General features: G+C 36.2%; 2 long non-coding RNA genes across 4 annotated transcripts in view; one reads left to right on the top strand and one right to left on the bottom strand.

Annotated features, from left to right (window-relative positions):
• Positions 1-12273, bottom strand: part of LOC105062372 (uncharacterized) — a 375037-nt gene that overhangs the window by 11492 nt on the left and 351272 nt on the right. Inside the window, exon 14 of one of the 2 annotated variants that reach the window (XR_012508248.1) lies at positions 5460-5668. This is a non-coding gene — a long non-coding RNA (uncharacterized LOC105062372). Of the gene's footprint in view, positions 1-5200; positions 5669-12273 lie in introns of those variants that run through there. The other variant, XR_006721904.2, reaches the window with a different exon arrangement.
• LOC123614502 (uncharacterized) overlaps positions 1-12273 on the top strand; it is a 455655-nt gene that overhangs the window by 380068 nt on the left and 63314 nt on the right. The gene's annotated exons all lie outside the window — the stretch shown is intronic.

The raw sequence follows: 12273 nt of genomic DNA, 5'->3' as shown, positions 1-12273 counted from the left end.
TTAATTTTTGCCATTTTAATTACAATATGTCTTGGTGTGTTCCTCTTTGGGTTAGTCCTGTGTGGGACTTTGTGCTTCCTGGACGTGGATGTCGTTTTCCTTTTTTCCAGGTTAGGAAATGTCTTCAGTTATATTCTCAGCCCCTTTCTCTCTCTCTTTTCCTTCTGAGACTTCTATAATGCAAATATTAATGTGCTTCTTGTTGTCCCAGAGGTCTCTTAAAAGTCCTTGTTTCTTTTCATTCTTTTGTCTTTTTCTTTCTTTCTTTCTTTCTTTCTTTTTTTTCTGTTCAGCATCAGTGATTTCTGTTGCTCTGGGTTACAGCTTACTGATCCATTCCTCTGTATCATTTAGTCTGTTGTTGATTCCTTCTAGTGTATTTTTCATTTCAGTTACTGTATTTTCATCTGTGTTTGGTTGTTCTTTATATTTTCTCTTTGTTAAAAACTTCTTATTTTGTGCATTAGTTCTTCTCCTGAGTTCTTTGATCATCTTTACAGTCAGTACCCTGAACTCTTTTTCAGGTATATTGTCCATCTCTACTTCCTTTAGTTCTTCCTCTGGGGTTTTATCTTGTTCCTTCATTTGGAACCTTATTCCTTTGTTGACTAATTTTGCCTAACTTACTGTTTTTGTGTATCAAGTAGGTTGATGATGTTTTCCAGTCTTAAAGAAGTGACCTTTTTTAGGATACATCCTGCGCATCCCAGCAGTGCACTCCCCTCTTGTCACCAGAGCTATATGCTCTGGAGGCTCTCCCTATGAGGGCTGTGTGGGTCTTTCTATTGTGGCAGGTTGACTGCATGGGCAGTCTGGTAGGCTCGTTTGGACCCTAGCTCCATTTGTTTTTTAGGTTCTGTCTTGTGTGGGGGCTGTGAGCACTGGTTGCCAAGACCAGGTAATGAGGTGGCTGGCTGCAGAACCCGGGGGGCAGGGGGCTTAGGGCTCGTGCTGATTTACTGGTAGGCAGAGTCAGAGTCCAAGAGACCTGGGGGTTGTTGCCTGCTGATTGGTGGATGAAGTCAAGTCTGGGGACTAGTGTCAGCCAGATCCTGGGGTCTCACAGCAGGTGTCAGATCACTGGTTGGTAGGGCCAATTCCTGGCACCGTTGGCTACAGGGCCCAGGGTATCTTGAAGCTTGTATTGGCCTGTTAGTGGACAGAGTCTCATCCCAGTAGGTTCCAAAGCAGGATCTTGCCTGCTAGTGAGTAGGCCAAGTCCACAGATTACAAGACTGTTCTTTCTTGTGGCTGGTGCCTGCCCCCCAGGGGTAGAGCTTGCTTGCTAATTTAGAGCAGGCTTGCTAGTGGGCAGTCCAGGGCCCCAGGTATTCTGTGGATGGTGCCTCCCCACTCGTAGATGGAGCTAAGTTGAAGGGTCTCTGGCTGGAGGGCCCTGGGGGTCTCGAGTCTAGTGTGTGTGCACTGGTGCATAGAGCCAGGTCCTGGGCACTCTGATGGGCTGAGTTGTGTCCAGAGGCAGCTGTGGGCTCAGGAGGGTCTATTGATGGGTGGGGCTTTGTCCATGCCCATTTAGTTGCTTGGCCTGAGGCATCCCAGTGCTGGTGGTCAGGACTGTGGATCATGGTAGGGCCAAGTCCTGGGGCTAATAAGCTAGACGGAAGATTCCAAAATGGTGTTTACCAGTGCCAGTGTCCACGTGGTAGACGGAGCTCCCCAAAATGGTTGCCACCAGTGTTTATGGCCCCAGGGCAAGCTGTAGTTGCCCTCTTGCTTTCTGGGAGTCTCTCTAGATTAGCAGGTAGGTCTGACCCAGGCTCCTATCAAACAACTTCTTTTGGCCTGAGTTCTGAAGCATGTGATATTTTGTGTACACCCTTTAAAAGTGAAGTCTCTATTTCTCCAGCCCTCTGGGACTCTCATACAAAGTCCCAGTGGCTTTCAAAGCCAGTGCTGTGGGGGCTCATCATCCTGGAGAGGACCCCTGGGCTGGGATGCCTGACATGGGGCTCAGACCTCTCATTCATTTGGGAGAGCCTCTGCAGTTGTAATTATTCTGTTTGTGGATTGCCCACCCTCAGGGTATGGGACATGATATATCACAACTCTGCCCCTCCTATGCACCTCGTTTTGGTTCCTTCTTTATATCTTTAGTTGCAGACCTTTTTTATAGGTTCCAATCTTTAAAAGCATTAGATTTAGATCTACTATGTTATTTTCTGGCTTTCCCCTCTGTTGTTATTATAATTTCTTTGTTCCTCTTTCTTTCCTTCTTTTGGATTATTTAAATCATTTTGAATCCCAGTTTGAGTTATCTTGTAGATGTTTAGTTATACACCTTTTCATTTTTTTTTTTCAGTTGTTGCTCTGGGCATTACAATCTGTATTAACATTTTAAAGCACACACAGTCATAAATCCCTAGTTATTCTTGTGTCAGTAATCTAGATTTTTTTCTGGTTATTATGAATTTTATACTGTACAGATCCTCTTATATTCTAAATGGGTTAAACTCTTAACTTCCAGCTCTCTTCTAGGCAACATCCCAAATCTCAGTCAAATTCATTTGCCTCTGAGTACACTAATTTGAGTATACCCCACACAAACATGGTTCAGAAGGCAGGAAGAAATGTTAGTAGCCATTAAACACAGACCTTGGGGCTCCCCTCTTTGGCCTTGTTCATTTCAAGCATTCCCAAACCCATCACTTGGTGGTGATTGTGGCCACCATAAACTCTTTTCTCCAGTTCTTCATGCCAGAAGCTTAGTGGAATTTCTGTCATAGCTTCTGCCACCCACACCATCATGAATCTTGATTTACCTTCATTTTAAGTAGACACAAATGGATAACTGAACACAAGCTGGTCTTTTCCAAGTTTTAACTCCCTTCCAAAATCTGCATGTTTTTGTTCAGTCTCTAGAAACTTGATGTTGTTAATTTGGCATGTTATCCAGTGTTCATTATTTTATCTGAGGAAAGGGCTTCTGTTAGGAGCTAATTCTGATATGACTTTCTGAAACATGCAAAGCTTTTTTGTCTCTGTAATGTCTCACACTCTGGGCTTGACTGTTTCCTCATGGTCCTTTATTCCTCTATCCCTTGTATCTTTTTAAACATGGATATTTATTTTAAAATTTTGCTGGTTTTAGTTTAAATACTTCATGATGAGAATAATTTTATGTACTTCTTATTGCATCATATGGAAAATAATTTCAGGTGTCTCTCTATAAGTGATGCTGTAATGATTAAGGTAGTCACTGCCAGCTCTCTCCCTTGTAAACACAAAAATTTCCCTTGGCAAAACATAAGTAATCTGTTGTGTTAAATCTTGGCACTGTGCAAATATTCTGTTTTCCCCAATGTCTTTTGAAAATCTTTGCCTGAGTCAGTGTATTCGGGGTGATAAAATGGTAGCTTTCCTAATTCTATGAATTCTTCATTTACTAGTTGACGTAAAGAGACAGTTTTTTAAAATTGTAACGTGAGACGTAGTTTTTAACTAACTACTATGGTGTGTGTGTGTATGTATGTATGTGTGTGTGTATGTATGTATGTGAAAGATCTACTCTAGAGACCATCAAGGCAGCAGGTGAGGAGGTAGTCCCAGGACACATTGGCAAGGGCACTGTGGAGCAGATATGAGGAGTCTTACACTTTAAGCCCAGCACTGAGACCAGAACACGAAAGCAGATTCTAAGGGTATAAAACCAACCTGGAAATTTGAATGAGACCACTTGCCAGTTATTCATATTTTAGACACTAATTTGCATTCTGTATATCTAAGCCTGAAATTGTAATTTAAAAAGTCAGCCATTTTAAGAGTTTGAAAATTGTGACTTGGCCATACCAAATAAAACCTTGGACTGTTATGGTAAGTATATGTCTAAATATCCTGTGTCTTTTTATTAAGAAGCAGATATTTACAGACACTGCTGAACAAAAGGAAAAAGAAGGAAGATTGCAGGAGAGAAAATATACTCTGATGGACCTTTAAGAATACCAAGAAAAACAAAGTAAATTAGTATGATAAATTTAGATAACTTTATAAATAAGGTGTTTAACCGCCATGTGTGGAGGTACGCTTAGAACTTCTTGGTAATGGAGGACACTTTGGAAGTCAGCTGTATTATCAGTGCATGTGATATTTGATGGAGGCACTGAGTTGCAACTGACTAAAAATGTCCCAATAGACACTCTGTTCCCTGGGGGCAGCCTGTCTCATCATTAGATAATCCTATTTTCTTGCATACAGATAGAACATACATAACTCTGTAGCATTAACATACTTACCCCAGTTTCAAACAAACATATATTGAGCACCTACTAAATAGCAGTGTGTGATTCAAGTACTAGGCACCACACATTATAAGAACAATTGCTATAATATGACTTTATATGATATAGTATGCTTTAAATATTTGAATTGATGTGAGAAGACGTCAATACACACAGAAACTAAAGATGCCATGGAAAACAGTGTAGGCTCATTTAGTTTTCAAGAAAAAAATAAAATATATGCATTTACTAATGATTATAATTATGTTCATAATAATATGGGAACTTCAGCAGAATTGATTTTATGGGAACTGCTATTCATAACCATTTATGTTAAATTATTTTGATTTTCATAATTTGGGAATTAGTAGAAAGAATGAATTCCCTTTTATCCTGGATTCTTCTGTCTACCAGTTAAAAGTGAAATTAAGGTTCTAATAGGATATTTACATTATTAAAACCAAATATATACTTCTGTTCAGTGAATATCAATATATAAAAATAAAACGGCACTGCCAGGCGTGAGTAGGGACTCCGGTTATTAGCACGCCTGCCTTCTGCACCAGTGCTGGGTGCCGGCCGGCTGCGCGTGCCGCTCCACTGCCTAATGACCTCCCACTGCATTTCATCTGAATGTTGTTCTGCCAGCTTTAATCAGCCATAAAAATGGTCCCAGACAAAAGCCTTCAGATAGTTTGCCTAAGTATTCAATATTGTCATAAATATTAAGCTTTGTGTTTAATGTTCACTCTTCCCCTACCTCAACCCCAATTATGCTTTTCAAATAAAATTGAGCTACACAATAAAAAGCTCAATAGAATATGATTAATTAACATCCATTTCCCCCAACAGTGGGATCGTCCTCTTCAGCAAGGGAAAGCACGTGGGAAATATCCCTGCTGAACAAATTAGGCCAGGAAATGTCTCTCGCTGAGTAAAAAGGGATATAAATTCATCACTCAGTATTCAAATGGAAAATATACTGTTGGTATATTGCCTACCCCAGTTGAAATAGTTACACAAAAGCAACAGTAATAAAAGATCAGGCAGGAATTCCATTATGCCTCATTTCCATGAAGTCAGGCAGTTAAGTGTACCTGACAAAGGTATAGTTGTGTGGGCTCTATCTCCACACACCAGGTGGCTAACTGTCATGAGCAGCTTAAAGAAACCTGACACTGCGAAACCACTGTGCCCCCAGTAAAGAGCTTTGGGATCCTTTACTTTCACAATTGAATGTTGAGAGAGAGCTTCATTCATGAGTAGCATTGCACACCAGGAACACTGTCCCACTCGCAGCTCTGCAGAGAATAGCATGCTGGAAGTCTGCTTTCTGCTGAGAGCTATGATCATCTTTGGTGCTGGGGTTGCAGGCAGACAAGCAGAGGCATCCGGAGCCCAGATGTATTCAGAGTGAGACCCCACAGGCAGACCTGAAACAAAAGCAAGGACAGTTAATGCTTCAGTGATTTGGGGGAGGACAACAGCCACATATCTATTTCTACCAGGCTGGGGCTTCCACAAACAGATGAATGAGCTTCAGGAAACCTAAACCACTCCAGTCATCCTTCTGTCCCAGGCCCTGAACACAATGCCTGGCTCAGTACATTTCTTATTCTTATTGAGACTTCCTATCACCACCAGTACCTAAATTATTTTAAAAGATGTCCATAATATCTGAGTTACTTTCAGATATATGTAGAAAGTGGCCTTACATTTCTTTTATGTTAATTTGTGTGCTTAATATAGGGCATTTCACTTTACTTGATGGTAAGAGTTCCTGCAAGGCTGTGAAAAAAGAAATTCATAATAGCTGAACTAGAGCTTTCACTAAATCAGTGACGGAAAGGCTGACAAAAAAAAAAATGCGGGGCTACTGTCATGACAGAGATTTCAATGATGAGTGGTCACTAAATCAGGGGCTCTTTTTTCAACTCTCAACTTATTTTATCAGTAACAAATAGTCCAGTTTATCAGTTTATATCTTACATTTTGTCAGCTACCTAAATATGAATAAAAGTGAAAGATGGAAGTTAAGTAATTCGTGTTATTCATTTGTTTTCAACTTCCCTCCAAAAATATTTTAAACCAGAATTTCTAATAAAATGTTTATCAGTTATATTTGTCACACATTCCCAACCAGTTCTCCTAATTTTAAAGACAATTTAATCTTGGAAAAAAAACACTTTGAAAAGAAAATCACAAGACATTAAAAGTTACCTAAAATATTACCTCAGAAATACTACCTATAAAAATGTTGATAGAACAAACAATAAATGCTGGACAGGGTACAAAGAAAAGGGAACCCTCCTACATTGTTGATTGGGATGTAATTTGGTGCAGCCACTATGGAAAACAGTATGAAGATTCCTTAAAAATCTAAAAATAGACTTACCCTATAATCCAGCAATCCCACTCCTGGGCATATATCCTGAGGAAACTAATTCGAAAAGATACATACACCCCAGTGTTCATAACGCTATTTACAATAGCCAAGTTAAGAAAGTAACCTCAGTGTCAGTCAACAGATGATTGAATAAAGAAATTGTGGTGTGTGTATGTATATACACATACACACACATGCATGCACACACAGAGGAATACTACTCAGTCATTAAAAATGCCATTTGCAACAACGTAGATAGACCTGGAGATTGTCATTCTAAGTTAAGTAAGCCAGAAGGAGAAAGTCTCATACCATATGATATCACCTATATGTGGGCTTTTTAAAAAAAATGACACAAATGAACTTACTTACAAAACAGAAATAGACTCACAGACATAGAAAACAGACTTATGGTTACCCCAGAGGGTGGAGGAATAAATTGAGAGTTCAGGATTTGCAGATACTAACTACTATATGTAAAATCAACAACAAGGCCCTACTGTAGAGCACAGGGAACTATACAATACCTTGTAACAGCCTATAATGAAAAAGAGTATGAGAAGGAATATATATATATATATATATATATATATATATGTATATGTATAACTGAATCACTGTGCTGTATACCAGAAATTACACATTGTAAACTGACTATATTTCAATTAAAAAATAAAGGCTATCAAATGTTTATTAAATAAATTATGATATACTCATATGATGGAATAGCTTATGGTTATGCAGACATTTAAAAGCATGTGACATGAAGAAATGTTTGTAGTGTAATGTTTAAAGTAAAAAGCAGTTTAAGGAATGACATATAATTTGATACAAAAAAATGTTGGTAGAGTATACATTTAATAGATCAGTGGATGTAAAGCAAGTACTCAGTGCAATCACATAAAATATGGACTGTAGATCTTGGATGTTGCCATCCTGAATTTTTTGTTTGGTAAACAGCATTTTTCATTTAAAAATATGTCCTGAATATTACCTCATGTCACTAAGTATCTTGCAAAAACATTAACAGCTGTCCATTATATTGATATACCTAATTTTATATAATCAGTCAACTAAATAGAAGTTATATGGAACATTAAAAGAGTTAAAATGACACTTTCGGGGGGAAAAAAGGAGCAAACCATAACAGGCTGATAATAAAGCTGTGATAACACAATAACTGAACATTTATCTAGATTCAGATTTTTGTTTCCTATTCTGGATTATGAGTCGTTAGAAATTTCCTGTTTTGATCAGGTTGCTTTGAATGACTTCTCTCAGTGTGGGTTACAAATTTCTAAATAACGCTCCCATTTATGTATAGTTACAATGTTCACTTCCCTATTAACCTAGAATAACTTAAAGCAAAAGCAATTCAAGCACTGCTATTTTGTACCACCAAAAAAAATACCACATTTCATACTATACAGAAAGCTTTACCTTAGTTCTTTAATTCATCATCTTTTACTGAATGTGAGAGAATGTTAAAAGGAAGAACTGACCCCTACTTTACTCTTTACCTTCAGCCACTTTATTAATATTAACATAAGGCCAGTAGTAACTGTTACATTTTTTTCATTATTTACAAAAAAAAATTAAATAGATGGTAAATGTTTATAATAGTGTTCTCCATTTGATTCAAACCACAGTTTTTATTGGATAAACTTTTCCAGTAATTTTGGCTTATTTTATTTTTCTATGAATTGATTTTCTTAAAGATTCTCTTAAATATTTCGGTATTAGATGTGCTTATACCTTCAATAATCATGTTTTTATCTTTGTTTTCTCATCAGTAGACCTCAAGATGCATCAGCTTTTTCTGACATTTGTCATTTCTACTAGTCCCACATTTAAGACTAGATTTATTCAATTTATTTACTTATTTTAATTGAAGTACAGTTACAGTGTGTCATTTTCTAGTGTACAGCACCATGTCCTAGTCATGTATATCCACACATATATTCGTTTTCATATTCTTTTTCATTAAAGTTTATATTCAGTTTATTTTCAGTTGGCGTCCCAACACTTGTGAATCTTTGGTATTCTTTGGCCTTCAAGCCCCAGTATGCAGTCATGAAAACTGGAAGAAGAACCTTGGGAGAAGTGGCAGTAGTCCCTCACTGCTTATCTGTCTTGGATCAGTGAATCCGTGTGAAAGCACTGATGAACTAAGTTATCATGGTGCTGTTCCCGAGAGACTAATTTCTAACGGTGTTCTTTTGAAAGGAATGCAAAATAACTAAATTTAAATTTGAGTGCCAACTAAAAATAAATTGAACGTCTTGTGTCTCAGCACTTAACAGCTCCCTAATGGGCTTTAAACCGCTATCCACTATTATTGAGGGATGACTTCCAATTTATAAGCCCGACACTTTTGTCATTTAAAAAACCTGTACTGTAAAAATACTGTGATGTTGCATTAAACTGAAACAGTATTGTGGGAATAGAAAACCTTTTTTTTTTTTTTTTTTTTTTGCCTTCAGAGTTATCTCTAGTCTCAATCCTGACTGTTTAGCTAAAACCAAAGACCACTCTCTTGATCATTGTGGATGGTTTTTTTCATCCTAAAATCCAGACATCAACCCACACACAGAGAGAACACTATAGCTAGGGACATCGTAGAACACTGCTGAAAACCAAGCACAAAGAGAAACTTTAAAATCAACTAAGAAAAGGAGACATTTTAAAACAGAGTAATAAAACAGGCAGTTAAATTTCCAACTAAACTGGAGGCTAAAAGGTAATAGAGTTGATAATTTCTGCCAACATTGAACTTTATATGCAGTGAAAATATCCTTCAAAAATAAAGATCAAAAGTTCATACAATGAAAAAAAATTAATTTATCATCAGCATGACTACACTAAAGATAATACTTAATGAAAGGCTTTCATTAAGCAAAAGAAAAGTGATCCTAGATAGAAGTATAGAAATTCAGGAAGAAACAGAGCAACAATGGCTAAATATAGATGAATACAATTACATACAGAATGGTAACAATCAACCTTGTGGGGTTTAAAATGTATTGGAAATTAAAACACATGGTATACATATAATAATAAAAGTTTCAAAAAGGTGGGAGGAAAGTATAAATGTAGTGAGTGTTTCAGCTTCTTTATCTAGAAAATATAAGAATTTTCATTCATATTACATGCATGTTTTTATTCTATAGAGGAACCACTAAAAAATAGCAGAATGTATTACTAAGTTAGTAGAGTAACTTCTAGTAAAATGGAAAAATAGTAGTTCATCAAAATGAAGCCAAGAAAAGGTGTTAATATATATTAAAAAGACAAATGAGAAATGGTAAGATGATAGATTTATTATTAACTAAATCAATAATCACTTTAAATTTAAGCTGACCTTGTTATTAACTTATTAAAAGTATTTATCAGGTACCTGTTAATGTAAGTTATTCTGCTGGATGATTGCCTCCTGAAGATAGTAGATTCATCAGATAAGCTATGTCATAGGCATTGTACTAGTTTTAATAATCTAAAGAGATCTCATTGTGCACATAGGTGTGTCTTTTCTATTTCAATCTGACATATTGAAAGATTTACCAAAAATAAATAAATAACAGTAGATTTTTACATAACCTGGCATAAAATGACACTGTCCCTGCCTAAAATTATATTTTATTTCCATCCTTCCCTCTCTCAAAATGTCCTGAGGGCTTTATTCTCTCTAAAGTTCATTCACATGTGCTCCAATTCTCAACTCTAACAAGATATATCTAGCAGATTTCTTCTTTTTCTGTATTTTAAAGTTATTAAATATCTTTCTGTGGAAAACAGTATCAATGTTCAGGACCCACCTCAAACCAACTAAATCAAAATCTCCAGTGCAAGACTAAAGCTTTGACTTTTTTAATGCTTACCAGCTAAGTGGCATAAGGGAGCGTACAGTAATGTTGGAAATGTATGTTTTCAACAGCATAATGATTTCATGGGTCAACACTTCTGTAAATATTTACTGAGCTGTATACTCCAGTGGATATTCATTTTATGCAAGTTACAATGCAATAGAACTTTTTAAAAAAATCAAATCTTCCCCAAATGATTCTAATTCACAGCTTTATTTAGAACTACTAAAGTAAAGAGGAAAAAAATACAGTCAAAAAAGATTTGGGTGGTTAATGTAGATAAGAATGGGAAAAAGACATATTCTATTATATAGCATTAGTAGAATTAGGAAGTTATTAAATACGGAGTTATAAAGAAAAAGGAAACATGTCAGGTAATTAAGAAGTAACAGATTGGAATAAGAAACTGGGATGGAAGATACAACTGGTGCTTAGGAACTTGGATAGAGGTGGCTGCACCTGACGTAAGATAGTAAGTTTAGTTCCCAGTGAGTTTCAGAGATCATAAAAATGCACAAGTACATATGCCCTGAAGATAGTGGAGAGTTAAGAATGGCATTTGAGAATCAGCAGTTAAGTTTGAAGATGAAGATTTGGAAGTTTTCAAGTTTCAATTGGATAATTTCTCCCAGATTGCTGGTGCAGCAAGAGATTAGCAGATGTTTTAGGACAAAACCCTGGAGTACTACCAAGATCAGTGGTCTGGAAAAGAAGAGGATTTGGTTCCAAAGAGAATATGAGCAACATGAAAAGACAAGAGAATCAGGAACCTCATGGAGCTAAAGATAAAAATAGGTTTAGAGGAAGGGACTAACTGTCTGTGTCAAGAGATGTTGACAAATCCAAAATGGAAAAAAATTAGAAAAGGTCACTAAAAAGTGAGTTTCGTGATGTGCAAAAGGAAGAGGACAAATTGCAAAGGATTTTGAAAGAAATTGTAAGATAATGAATCTATTGGATATGGGAAAATCTATTAAATTAGCTATTATGCATTTTAGACATGAAAAAAGATTAATAAATGTGGACAGTGGTAAGTTCAGGAAGAGCTGAGACTGGTGGATCCTTACAGAAGTCTTAGAATTATATGCTAACTATGTATTTCATTTAATATGTAACGTAGGCAATAGTAATTGCTTAATATATGTTAATGAATAATCATTATGAATGCTGGACATGAAGAGAAAAACCTTTTACAAACATTTTTTATTATTGTATGGGTTTTTCATTTGTGTAGCAGAGAACAGGGGAACCTTTTAATTCAATAAATAGCATTATCAACTTTTTTTTACTATGGACAAAAAGTTTTGTTTAGGAAAACAAATTCAAGAAAGAAATTTGGGCAGAGTTGCTAATATTTTGCAAATAGAACTTCATTTATTTGTATAAGCTTTCATCAGTAGAAGTACATTGGTTTTTCTTCATAATCCAATTTCTACTTTCTTGTGAGTAGTCAATTCTTTGCATAGAATCATGTTGCTTTGATGAACTGCCTTTGAAACTACAGTCATAAAAGAATTGCAAGACTCAGTAACTTTCAAGCAAAGATTTGTAAAGTAGCAGAATGTCAGTTAGAACCTTTATCAAAAAAAAAAAAAAAAAAAAAAAGATTTCCTAGCTTTGCCAGTAATGACAAATTAACACTTAAACCCTTCCCTTTCAAAAACTACTGTTGTTAATTTGATTTCTTGAGATTAAGGGGTCATTAAATGTTTCTCAATGAAGTTTATATAGATCATATCTTGTTTAGCCTACGTCTGTAATTCAAATGTCCATTGTCCAGAACTTCATA

Source organism: Camelus bactrianus, chromosome 7, assembly GCF_048773025.1.
Source record: "Camelus bactrianus isolate YW-2024 breed Bactrian camel chromosome 7, ASM4877302v1, whole genome shotgun sequence".
Classification (NCBI taxonomy): Eukaryota; Metazoa; Chordata; class Mammalia; order Artiodactyla; family Camelidae; genus Camelus; species Camelus bactrianus.
This window is presented reverse-complemented; position numbering and strand designations above follow the sequence as displayed.